A 14197-nucleotide genomic window follows, 5' to 3' on the forward strand; every position below is an offset into this window, starting at 1 on the left:
CCCTAGCTTTTCCCTCAGCTTGGGATGCTCTTCTCTCATCCTTCCTTGGCTGGATCATTCTTACCATTTAGGTCTTGGCTTAAAGTTTATCTCCTCTAAGGAACCTGATTTGACCACCTAATCTAAAGAGGCCATTTTGGGCTTCCCTGGTGGTGCAGTGGTTAAGAATCCGCCTGCCGGTTCAGGGGACACAGGTTCGAGCCCTGGTCCGGGAAGATCCCACATGCTGCGGAGCAACTAAGCCCGTACGCCACAGCTACTGAGCCTGTGCTCTAGAGCCCGCGAGCCACAACTACTGAAGCCTGCGCGCCTAGAGCCAGTGCTCTGCAATAAGAGAAGACACCGCAGTGAGAAGCCTGCGCACCACAACGAAGAGTAGCCCCCGCTCGCCGCAACTAGAGAAAGCCCGCGTGCAGCAACGAAGACCCGACGCAGCCAAAAATAAATAAACAAAATAAATAATTTTTTTAAATGGGAAAAAAATGCCGTTTAGATGAACTTGGTGTTCATTCCCTTCATCCTATTTTATTTCTGTACAAAATAGAGCACTTACCACTATCTGAAACTTTTGTTCATTTATTTGTTTGTTGATTACTTCCCCACCGCTCACACCCATGAGAGAAGGGGTCCGACAATCTGGCTCATCTCTGTATTCCCAGCACAGAGAATAGTGCCTGGTACATCGCATGTGCTCAGTAAATACATTAATGTATATATGAGTAAATGAATTATCTCAATTTTTTATTCCTTAGCACAATGCGGTACATAATATGCTCTCAAAAATATGTATCGGATGAATTAATTGGAGTTATGAATTCCTGTTATGATGCAGTGCATGATAATCAGAGAATGAGTTTAGTGATAGGAATTGATCACTAAGGCATAAAAGAGATAATGTATGTAAACCACTTGGTATCACACCTAGCATATCACAAAAGGTAGCAGTTATCAGGGCTAAAACTAGGGTGATTTCAGGCACATATTTTAAGAGGCACCAAGAAACTCAGTAATCAAGATAAATAATATTTTAATAAAATATTTTAAAATTAATATAAAATCCATAATGAACAAAATATCAAATTTTTTCATAAAGACAGGGTTAGTATTACTGATTTTTCCTCTTGTCTCAGGTTCCAGTGTGGCTTGGTGGGACATTGGCAGTTATAGTCATTAAGAAGATGAGGTGTTTTTAACATTATTATCTCACAGAGTACTTCAGTTCATAGCGACTTACTTTAAGTTGCTCCTATGTCTAGGAGCTATGGCCCTTGAAAAATACTATGTCTAGGAGCTATAGCAACCCAGTTGCTTTATCTGGAATCCCCTGAGTTGAGATGTCATAGCTTTCATGTTTTACCCATGTTTTACTCTTCTCTCTGCCCAATACCACAACCTCATCTGAAACTTATTCTAAAGAAGTGAGAGGAACTAACTCTTTCTGAACTTCTCTTAATACAATAAAATAAAAAGGTCCTCTCTCTCAGGCAATGCATATAAATTATGGCATTTCATTTAAACATTTTTAAAAGTAGGACAAACTTTTGATGAAAGATGCAGTCAATAAATATGTTACTATCATAGTCATGCTACTGTTACTGGGTGCTGAAAGCAGGTGAAAAACAGAATGACTTTCTTTAACAGTTTATGATTTAAAAGTCCAAGTCAAAAGACACCATGAAATGATTATTGGTGGCTTGCCAAAGAATACTTAAACATCTAATTTCTCTTTTCCCAATGATGCAAAAACAAAAAATGGAGAAGGGGTTAAAAACCCATTGAATGTTGAATAATCTTTACAACATAAGAGTAAGAAAGACTGACATTTTATGAGCGTTTCCTGTTTGCCTGGCACGGAGCTAAATGCTTTCCATACATTCATTATCTTGTTCAATCCTCTCAACAACCCAACAAAATGTTGGATACTTTTATCCCCATTTTACAAATGGAGGAGCTAAAACTCAGAGGTTAAGTAACTTGCCCAAGGCGAGCCAGTGAATAAGCGGTAGAGCATGAATTTGAACCCAGACCTATTTGGTTCCTTCGGAACCCAAATGGAAGGTATTTCAAACTCTGAAATGAAAGAGCTTAGGGTATGATTTACCGAGGCTAATTCCGTTGCCGGGACTAGTTGCCACTGTGGCCTCTTCCTCTCTTCCCACCTTATGTGCCTCTCTCCGAAGCTATTTATACTCTGCTAGGTGTCATAAATTTCCGGAAACCCAAACCCTCAAGCACTTGCAAGACAATTCCTCAGATCAATAGTGATCAATAGTAAGCCCAAGGTCACTCACTAATCATTAATATTTAGATTAGTATAGGCAAAATAATAAATACTGAAAATCTGAACAAATCTACTTTCCTCCCATTTTCTTTAGAAAAGACTATGCAGCCCTTATTTCATTTTCATGAGTGTTAACAGCAAACAAAACTAAAGAGTTCTTACCCTCAGGCTTGCAGCGTCTCCGTCAGAGCTGCAGGTGTGGATGATTCATAGACAGGACTAGAATTGGCTGGAGCAGTGATTGAATCAAGCTTTTCTGTGAAGCGTACGCTCCTTTGCCCTCTACTGCATACTGGTGGCATTACACGTTGCGTGAGTTCATACAATCTTAGATGACTTTTTAAAGAATTGCAGTAAAATACACGTAATGTAAAATTAACCATTTTAAGTGCACAGTTCAGTGGCATTAAGTACATTCACATAGTTGTTCACCCATCAGCATCGCCCATCTCCAGAACCTTTTCATCGTCCCTCCCTGAAACTCTATATCCATTAAGCAGTAACTCCCATTTCTCCCTCTCTTCAGTCCCCGGTAACCACTATTCTCCTTTCTGTCTCTATAAATTTGCCTACTCTCGGTACTTCAAATAAATGGAATCACACAATATTTGTCCTTTTGTGACCGGCTTTTTTCATTTAGCATAATGTGTTCAAGGTTCTTCCATGTGGTGTATGTATCACAGTTTCCTTCCTTCCCTTCTTAAGGCTGAATAATGTTCTGTTGTGTGTATATACCACATTTTGTTTATCCATTCATCCATCAGTGGATATTTGGGTTGTTTTCACCTTTTGACCATTGTGAATAATGTTTCTATGGACATGGACGTGTACAAATATCTGTTCAAGTCCCTGCTTTCAGTTCTCTTGGGTAGATACCTAGAAGTGGAATTGCTGGATCATATAGCAATTCTACGTTTAAATTTTTGCAGAACTGCCATACTGTTTCCCGCAGCATCTTAGAGCACTTTGATGCTGCTTTACTTCAAGGTTCGAATCAGTCATGCCGCCCATCAAATTGGGTGGGAAGGCCAAGTCATAATAAGAAGAAATAGGAATGGTGGCGCCAAAGTTTCAGCAATCTGACTGGAAGAGAGTGGGAAGGGGTTAATTAGAGGCTTGTCTTGAAACGAAGTGGTAAAACAAGCATGACATTTTTTAATGTAGACTGCAGAGAACAGATCAATTTTTTCAAAGCAACACTTTTTGAGGTTTTATTTATACTTGACTTTAGGTTCAGATGACACTGCTGGAGATCACTAAGGAAGATGAAAATTTCCAAATGGATTTGTCGACAGGTGCGTGATGGTCAGTTTTTAAATGGATAATTATAATAGGTTTATGCAAATGTAAAATTAGGGGGTCCTTAACACAAAATTTTTTTCACAGTTATGTTGAGGTTCTTTAGTAAAAATGTATGTATTTCTGCATATATTGTAGGGATAAAATCATACAATGAATAACTATAAAGAAAAACAAAAAAACAGTCTGCTCTTCTGCCCACGTAAACATATACAAACATGTCTACATTCACGTATACATGAAGTCAGGTGCTGGATGCATGCCCATCGGAAATATTGGAGAGAGTGTTGTTAGCTTGTTGGATAAGCTCTAAAATTTCTTTCATCTCAGAAATTCTCAAACGACTCTGATTGGTACACATATTCTATACAGCCCTCTCAAGAAAAAATAATCACTTGGAGTTTTTCATGTCCAAAGACATATTCTTCCCTTTCTCATAGCCCAACATTTTTAAACACTCTACACTCTCAGTGAATGGGGAATTTTCTTTACTCATTTTTAATTTCCAGAAACAAGTCAAGCCAAGTTAGAGAGTAGTATTCTGTGTCGTCATCATCATCGTCGTTGTGATCACTATAGCTTGCATTCTTCCTAAGTGCAGAAAGTATTGCAAATAAGATATTGGCTAATCCTCACTACAAAGGACATAGAACATATATATGATTCCCATTTGACAGATGATGAATCTGGTTCAGTCAGAATAAGAAACTTGCCCAAGGCCATCATCTGGTAAGAGATGGAGTCAAGATTTAAAACTGAGTCTAGGGACTTCCCTGGTGGTCCAGTGGCTAAGACTCCGTGCTCCCAATGCAGGGCGCCTGGGTTAGATCCCTGGTCAGGGAACTAGATCTCACACGATGCAACTAACAGTTTGCATGCCACAACTAAGATATCCTGCATGCCGCAACTAAAGATCCCACATGCCACAACTAAGACCCAATGCAGCCAAATAAATAAATATTTTTAAAAATAAATAAAACTGAGTCTATCTGGCTCCAAAGCCCACAATATTCACTACTTCAGGTACCTAAGAGTTTGTATACTATTTCCTCTGCCTTCACCTGGAATTTCTAAAATCTTTAAATCCTAATAGTATGCTCAGAACCATATGTGCTGATATCTTTGGCTAGGCATTTTTTTTTTTTTTTTTTTTTTTTTTTTTGTCGGTACGCGGGCCTCTCACTGTTGTGGGCCGTCCCGTTGCGGAGCACAGACTCCGGACGCGCAGGCTCAGCGGCCATGGCTCACGGGCCCAGCCGCTCCGCGGCATGTGGGACCCTCCCGGACCGGGGCACGACCCCGTGTCCCCTGCATCGGCAGGTGGACTCTCAACCACTGCACCACCAGGGAAGCGCTAGGAATTTTTTTAATTCCCTTCAAAAGTCTTTCTCCGATGCAGGGGACACGGGTTCGTGCCCTGGTCCGGGAAGATGCCACATGCCGCAGAGCGGCTGGGCCCGTGAGCCATGGCCGCTGAGCCTGAGCATCAGGAGCCTGTGCTCCACAACGGGAGAGGCCACAACAGTGAGAGGTCCGCGTACCGCAAAAAAAAAAAAAAAAAAAACTTTCTCCGTTTTCCTTCCTTTTTTTCCCCCTCTCCTCTTACTCTGGGCTTCAGAGATATGTGCCCTGATATCCCTCCACCTCGCCGCCCCGCCCCCCCCCCACATAGTCATTCAGTCACTCACATACATTTCTTCCCTTATGCCTTCCCCTGAGTTTAGACTTCTACCTGCCGTATTTCTGCCTTCATATAAAATTTGCAACCAACAGAGAGCTTTGGGTTACCTCAAGTGGATGGAGGTTTATTTTAAAGATAAAGCTCTTGCAGTCTAGCACATAGTCTAGTATGAAACATATGTTATTTGGGTAGAGCTCCTCTAGTTTAGTTATAAGTATCAGTAAGAGAAAATAGCGACAGAAGTTTTTTTCTGAATTTCTAAAAAACAAATATAAGTGAATAAAATTCTCACATGGTTAGGAAATTCAAATCATTTATCATTCATTTACTACACTCAGTGAGTATAAGGAGGGGAGAAAATTTTAATTCAAACAAATAAGCAGTGGAAACCTAATAATTTTGCAGAGATTTGGTACTTTATTACCAAGGACTATAGCAGCATTGTCCAACAGAATATAGAAAGAATGCAAGTCACACAAGTAACTTTAAATTATCTAGTAAACATGTTTAAAATGACAAAAAGAAATTGGTGAAATTAATTTTGATTATATATTTTATTTATTCCATTATATCAAAATGTTCGCATGTAACAGAAAAAAAAACTACTAACAAAATAGTGTACGTTCTTTTCTTATAGAATGTCTTAGAAATATGATGTGTATTTTACACTTACAGCACATTTCAATTCAGATTTGCCACACTTTAAGAACTCAGCAGTCACACATGGCTAGTGGCTACCATGTTGAACAGATAGGGCTAGAGTCTTAAGTTAATAAATGACCATCCTACAATTAACCAACAAACTGGAACCCTAATTCACCACAAAATATTTCTTGGTAATGCCAAATATTGCTGTTGCTCACTTCCTCATGTCCCTGATTCCAGCTCCTTCTCCCTTTCTCATCTGACCCTGTTCACTCTGCAAATGATCCTGTTCTAGGAACATCTATCAGGACCTGTGTCCTCAGAAATTATCCCAAAGCCTTTAGGGGCAAGAAAGGGAAAAAAATCTATATAGGTATATAGATAGATATATTGGAATGGGGAGAGAAGAGAGAGGATAAGCAAAGACTAAAGAAATATTAAAGAGGAAAAGAGAGAAAAATGGAAGGTTTGGAAAAGCCAGAAGGACAGCAGATTTAAAAAGGAAAAATCAAAGAGCTGGGAGAAAGAATGGAGGACAAGAAAATGGAGGAAATGAGGATGGAAGGCAAGGGACAGGAAAGAAGAGAGACCAAAAGAAGGGAGAAAATAAAATATATAGGTTAAAGAAGGGAGTGGCAAAGGAGCACAGTAGAGAAGGAAAGAGGAAAGTCTAGATTTCTGATTCAGGTGCTAATTATTATTATAGCTTTATTAGTGAGTTGCCTGGCGTTTATCTTAGACAAAGTTATAGAGAAATTCAATGATGTATTGGTTGGCCAAAAAGTTCGTTCGTGTTTTCCATGTTAAACCCGAACTAACTTTTTGGCCAACCCAATAATAAACGTCCTATAAGACATGTCAGCGTAGGACTCTTCCTGGATTTCCTTGTTTGCATCCAAACCACATGCCACTGTTTTGGCTGAATATGAAAAAATTACACACTGAATCATGCTTACTAAGATATGTTCCAAAACATCCACTGGTCTGCTAGAGCCAGCTTACTCCAGCTCATGAGAGCCAAGTTTTAATTTTCAAGAATTTGGTGGACTTCCCTGGTAGTTAAGAATCCTCCTGCCAATGCAGCAGACACAGGTTCGAGCCCTGGTCCGGGAAGATCCCACATGCTGCAGAGCAACTAAGCCTGTGTGCCACAACTACTGAGCCCGCATGCCACAACTACTGACGCCCACGTGCCTAGAGCCCGTGCTCTGCAACAAGAGAAACCACCACAATGAGAAACCTGTGCACCACAACAAAGAGTAGCCCCTGCTCGCCGCAACTAGAGAAAGCCCGCGCGCAGCAACGAAGACCCAACGCAGCCAAAAATAAATTAAAAATATAATAAATTAAAAAAAATTAAATTGTATATACTTGCAATTAAGTAAACTATATTAAAAACAAAAGTAATAAGTACTCAAAACCCATCACTTCCTAATTATTTTACTATATATTTACTATTATTATGCTCTTGAAGTTATTTACATCTGTAGTATCTGTATGGTGGAAATATACACTGTGGTATATTGCTGGTACATCTCCTTCCAACCCCACCTTTAGTGACATCATATTGGTACCTTGAAAATGACCACACTGAGAGTATTTACACCATGAAATTGGCAAAAATTATAAATCAGGGCTTTGTTTTGTTAATTTTCTGGAATTATTTTTGGAGAATCTGTTGTTAAACATTTACCAGCACACCACTGCCTCTGGTATCATCTATATCTAGCAAAAAAAAGAAAAGAAAGGAAATCATGTCTCTAACTCAATGATTAACTCTTTTTTTATTATTTTTTTTATTTTTGCGGTACGCAGGCCTCTCACTGCTGTGGCCTCTCCCATTGCGGAGCACAGGCTCCGGATGCACAGGCTCAGCGGCCATGGCTCACGGGCCCAGCCGCTCCGCGGCATGTGGGATCTTCCCGGACCGGAGCACGAACCCGTGTCCCTTGTAACGGCAGGCGGACCCTCAACCACTGCGCCACCAGGGAAGCCCGACCTGGAAGATCCCACATGCCGCGGAGCAGATGGGCCCGTGAGCCATGGCCACTGAGCCTGCGCGTCCGGAGCCTGTGCTCCGCAACGGGAGAGGCCACAACAGTGAGAGGCCCGCGTACCACTAAAAAAAAAAAAAAAAAAAAAAAAAAAGTTATCTCTTACTTTTGGTTAAATCATGTTCAGTGTTTACATTCTTGTGGTATGTAAATATTGGGGCACAGCTGAAAACTACATTGTATACTATGATTACGACTCCACGATTACACTTAAGTCTGACTTGTAGTTGCTGCCATTCTGCAACGTCCTTGCCCCTCTCTCCTCTGTTAGATTTATTAGATTGTCTGTTTCCTGGAATGCGTGGCATCTTCTTTCATGATTTTCACCTATTGTAGTGGAACACATCTTCCCATAGTCTCCTAAGAAAGAGTGCTGTGACGGTTAATTTGGAGAAAGAACGTAAATGTCCCGCCTCATGTTTGGTTGATTGTTTGGCTGGATCTAAATTTCTAAGTTGCAAATAATTTTCTCATGTAATTTTGGAGATTTTTCTATTTTCTAGCTTATAGTATTGTATTGAGAAGTGCAATGCCATTTTGATTTCTGTTTCTTTGTACATGCTTCCTCCCTTTCTCTCTTTCTCTCTCTTCCCCCACTCCCTCCCTCCCCTCCTCTCCATCTCTCCCTCCCTCACCCCCAATCCTACCTGCCCTCTCATTCTTTCTTTCTATGGAAGTTTTTAGAATCTTGTCCTTGGTGTTCAAAAATTTCAAGGGAAAGTGGCTTATTCCTTTCATTTTGCTGGGCTCGGTTTGGAGATGCAGGTCCTCCCATGGAATTTCTCAATTTTATTTCTTGGATAATGTCTTCCCCTCCATTTTCTCTTTCTGGAACACCCATTAGATGGATGTTGACCTCCTGATTTAGCTCTTTTTTTTTAAAAATTTGTTTTATTTTATTTTTGGCTGCGTTGGGTCTTCGCTGCTGCGTGCGGGCTTTCTTTAGTTGTGGTGAGCAGGAGCTACTCTTCGTTGTGGTGCATGGGCTTCTCATTGTGGTGGCTTCTCTTGTTGTGGAGCACAGGCTCTAGGCATGCAAGCTCAGTAGTTGTGGCATGCGGGCTCAGTAGTTGTGGCTCGCGGGCTCTAGAGCACAGGCTCAGTAGTTGTGGCGTACAGGATTAGTTGCTCTGAGGCATGTGGGATCTTCCTGGACCAGGGCTTGAACCCGTGTCCCCTGCATTGGCAGGTGGATTCTTAACCACTGCGCCACCAGGAAGCCCCTGGATTTAGCTCTTATTTCTTATTTTTTCTCTTGCATTCGCAATTTATCTTTTTGTTCTAATTCCTTAGAAATTCCCTTAGTGTATTTTCCAATGTTTCAATTTATTTGGGGGAGGGGACTATCATATTTAAGTTCTAAGAAGTCCCTGTATCTTCAAGTTGTCCTGAAAGAGAGGTGAACATCCTCATGGGCCTGATGTGACCACATCATCAACATGCAGCACTCTTGTCCCCTGACTCTCAAAGGCACGGTGCTGGGGACCTTGTTGATTAACTTTGATAATGGATTTTTATTAAGGGTAGTCATCCACTTGTGTGTAGGTGTTAACCTGGGGAATACAAGAAGTGACTGTGTCCTAGTATGAGGATGAAGTCCATCAGAGAGCTCAGGAACAGCCAAGGAAGGCAGGGATGAGCTGGTCCAAAGTGTCGTGGAGACACAGGAAGAAAACAGTCCAGAAAGAGAGCATGCGAGGTAGCCAGGAAGTTCAGCACACCTCTGAAACCCTCAGGAGGGACAGATTTCCTGTCACCACAGAGGTTGGGGACTCAAATTGTTTAATTGAAAATAAAAGGAAGTGGTAATCCCACAACTAGAAACTTTGGCAACAATCGTGTTGCACTAATGAGGTTGAAGTTTTTCATGTGTTTCTTCTCTAACTGGATCCTGTTTGGAGCTGTCCAGCTCATTGTCAATATATCAGTTGGGATCTAAGGGCTTTCCTGTTTTATCTTATTAGTTATTTCTATAACAAAGGAAAAGAGAATTTTATCTGTGATATGAGCTACCGGTTTACTTCCCAATTTATTATTTCCCCATTTGTCATTTTTAGTGGTTTTTATTTGTTTGCTTATTCATTTGCTTGTTTGTTAACATAGAGCTGTTTCCAGGGGGGGTTTTTTGTAGTCAAATTCTGTCCCTTTTATGATTTTCTTTAATCTTAGAAAGCCCAGGACAATCTAGACTGAACACGATCAGCAGCTCAGCTCCAGTTCCACATTTGGTGGCATAAGATAATGAAGATAACAATAATTGCAATAATAATGATATCATTATAAGAGATAGCATTTATTGAACTTTTGCTTTGTGCCAGCCACTGTTCTTTGACATTACATATATTAACTCATCTAATGCTCCTAACAACATTATGAGACAGGTATTACTATTCCTATTTTACATCCAGGGTAACAAAGCAGAGAGGAATTACATAACCACTCAGGGTCACTAGAAGGAGGTGGAAGAGGCAGAATCCAGGCTGGGGTAGCCTGTCTCAGGAGTGTTCCTCCTACCCACTATGCACCTCCAGCCCTAGAGTGAGTAGCCAGACCCTGACTTTCCACACATTATACATCTGGTTTCTTAACAATCCTATAAGAGAGGTATGGTTATTATGCCATTTTACAGATGAGGAAAAGGAGGCTGGAAGAGGTTAAGGAATTCATCCAAGGACACAGAGTTATAGAGAAATTGAGCCAGGATTTAATTCCAGAATGCTTATCTGCAGAACCCAGCTTCATAACATTTATTCTCTGCTGCTTTCACCTCTAATGGAGACCTAGTTTTGTTCTCCTAAACCCCATTTCCTTTCTTTGTTGGTTGTAAAAATTTTAAGTACAGAAAAATGTAAAAGCAAAAGCAAGCATCAAGCACAGGCAAGTGGTGATAATGTTTTTGTATGTTTTCATCTAGACTTTTTTCTCTGCATATTTTTAACATATTGAAACCATTCTGTGCATACAATTTTGCATCCTATGTTTTTCATTTATATTGTAATATAAGCATTCTCTTATGTTAATAAAGAAAGACTTCCTATACCTTTTTTTAGTTTGTGGTAAAAAACACATAACACAAAATTTACCATCTTAACTGTATATACTACTTTTAATAATTGTAAAATACATCACTAAATGAGCCCAGCACATCCTTCCATTGTTGGAAATTTGAAGTGCTTCAAATTTTTCAGTTAACAATGACTCTGCAATTAACCTATTTGTAAAGAAATATCTGTCCACATTTCAACTTATTTCCTTAGGATGGATTTCTAGAAGTGGAATTACAGGTCAAAGATCATGAAAATATATATATATATATATATATATATATATATATATATATATATATACACACACATACATATATATATATACACACACACACACACACACACACATATATATGTATACATATATATTCCAAATTAAATGCCCATTCCCTTGCAGTCTTGTTAATATAACAAGCTGATAAAAATGGAACTATTTTAATTTCAATGTTGTCGAGCACCCTGCAGTGAAGTGTGAGACTAGATAACTGCAACCCTTTGCTGACTTCTAGCCAATAAAAAAGATTGGAAACTCTGAGAGAAATTAAGGATTAGAAGAGGATTTTGGAGAGGGTTTTTGGTGTATTATGAACTCCCTCTTACCTCAATCCTAGGAAAAGGGGCTTCAAAAGAACCACTTGGAAAGTTGGCCATGTGAACTTTGCCCTTTGGGGGACATATTGTAAACAGTCTTTAATTCATACCTGGAAATCTAAAGGTCTTGGCTTGCTACTCTAAAGGTACATTTTACAAATAATGAATTTAGGCTTAGAAAGTTAAAGTAAATTATCCAATGTCATTCATATATAAGTAATGGTTAGCATTAAAACCCAGACACTGCGAATCAGAGCTTGCTTATGTACCCAGTCTGCAATGGTTTTTTCTTTTTTAATTAATTAATTAATTAATTTATTTATTTTGGGCTGTGTTGGGTCTTCATTGCCGCGCACAGGCTTTCTCTAGTTGTGGTGAGCGGGGGTTACTCTTTGTTGTGGTGCACGGGCTTCTCATTGCAGTGGCTTCTCTTCTTATGGAGCACAGGCTCTAGGCGCACGGGCTTCAGTAGTTGTGGCACGTGGGCTCAGTAGTTGTGGCTTGCAGGCTCTAGAGCGCAGGCTCAGTAGTTGTGGTGCACGGGCTGAGTTGCTCCATGGCATGTGGGATCTTCCTGGACCAGGGATCGAACCCATGTCCCCTGAACTGTCAGGCAGATTCTTAACCACTGTGCCACCAGGGAAGTCCCTGCAATGTTTATTCTCCTTTACCTGTGACATCTTTCTTACTTTCCTTACTATATATTTATTCACATTTTGAACTGATTCTTCATCCCCCAACTTTGAATTCTTGAGCAGGAGATTCCACAAATACAATTTCAAGCTCCAAGGGGCCTCCTTAAGATCACTTATAAGATCAGATATTTACATATAGGATTGATCTAACTTCTCAAAATCTTGAGTTTGTTAAATAAACTTTAACTGACTTTATAACTCCCTTTAAGGGTTTTTTTTAGACTTGCAGTATGTAATGAGTTGAATTGTGTTCCCCAAAATTCATTTGTTGAAGTCCTAAACCCCCGTACCTCAGAATGTGACCTTATTTGGAAACAGAATCATGTATATTATATTAGTTAAGATGGGGTTGTTAGGATGGCCCTAAGCCAATATGATTGGTGTCCTTATACAAAAGGGAAATTTGGACACAAACAGGCATAGAGGGAAACCCATGCAAAGAAACACAGAGAGAGAGACAGTCATCTGTAAGCCAAGGGGAAGGGGCCTGGAGTAGATCCCTCCATCCCTCAAAAGGAACCAACCCTGCCAACAACTTGATATTGGACTTCTAGCCTCCAGAACTGTGATACAATAAAATTCTATTGTTTAGGATACCCAGATTTGGAGCCCTAGCAAACTGATATACAACTAGTACTGAACAATTGAAACTTGGTTATGAAATCTTGAAGTTCAATACAGGAAGGGCATTCATCCTAGAGAAAACAGGAAAATCCAGTTCTAACAACTGTTGCAACTTCCATTACAGAACGAGAGGTTTCATACATTTTAGCATATATTTCATGGTTTTAAGTTGCTTTCTATTATAAATGAAATATAAATGATGACTTTCCTGTAGCCCTAAATTTTAACTCCATAGCTTGACTTTCGAGACCCTTGACAATATGATCTTAATCTAACTTGCCATGCTTATATCTCACTGTTGTTTTTCATAAACTTCATGGTCCAGTCAAATTAAGACACCAGTCCCAGAATAGGCCTGGGTATTCCTGTCTTCTCCACATCTTTCTACTTAGAATGGCCTTTTCATTCTTCATAATTACACATTGAAAAATCCAACAGTCTTCTTTCAAGGCCCAGTGGAAAAACCGTCACTCCTAAGATTTTTTTCACTCAATCTAAATGGTCTCTGAACTTCCATTTATGTTTTTGTTTCATTATTTTTATTTTAGTTGTCTGCATACATGTAATGTCCTCTGATTGACTGTAAGTTTTTTAGGGCAAGAAACAACCAGCACAGGTTAAGTGTTACGTGGGTTTCTCCTCCCAAAAGTGAAGACTCAGACAAGAGCATTGTGTGTGGGTCATTTGTTCTGAAGATGTAATCTCAGGGCTCAAGTGTGAGGAGACTGAGAAGAATGAAACAAGGAAAAATGGAAAGCCAAGCCAAGAGTGAGTTATTGAGCTGGTTACTCCTGTAACCAGCTGTAATCCCATGGGGGATTCTGAGGAATGGTCTAGACTATGCCTTATTTTTTTTACCCAAGAATAAAAGAAAAAGGAATATTTATCTAATGACTCCCATCCCTTTAGAAGTCAAGGATCTCTTCCCAGGGTACCTCTTGTACTTCCAGGTTTGTGCATAGACCAGAATAGCTGAACAGGCCTCTACAAACATCCTGTGGAGTGGTATTAGTGACATCATGGGGCATAAAGTGAGAAGTAGGTGGTGCAGCTATGACAAGGTGCTGCCGGGCTACACCTGCCTAGCACTGGCTGCCAGAGTAAGAGTCTCTAGAGACTGACTGATGAGTATGGAAAATAGCTGATATCATAAAGCGGGGGAATAAAGTCTGATAAAGCTCATTCCTTGCACTGCTCTAATCTGCTCATGCCCTATTTTAATAGTTTCCCCAAAGACAGGGATGCTGTGTATAGAAGCAGTACACATCAACTATATTCCT

At 40.0% G+C, this 14197-nt stretch overlaps 1 long non-coding RNA gene across 1 annotated transcript in view; it reads left to right on the forward strand.

Annotated features, from left to right (window-relative positions):
* LOC307185677 overlaps positions 1-14197 on the forward strand; it is a 50969-nt gene that overhangs the window by 16500 nt on the left and 20272 nt on the right. Inside the window, exon 2 of the long non-coding RNA XR_013828140.1 lies at positions 3513-3576. This is a non-coding gene — a long non-coding RNA (uncharacterized lncRNA). The remainder of the gene's footprint in view (positions 1-3512; positions 3577-14197) is intronic.

Source organism: Stenella coeruleoalba (assembly GCF_951394435.1).
Source record: "Stenella coeruleoalba genome assembly, chromosome: 4".
Classification (NCBI taxonomy): Eukaryota; Metazoa; Chordata; class Mammalia; order Artiodactyla; family Delphinidae; genus Stenella; species Stenella coeruleoalba.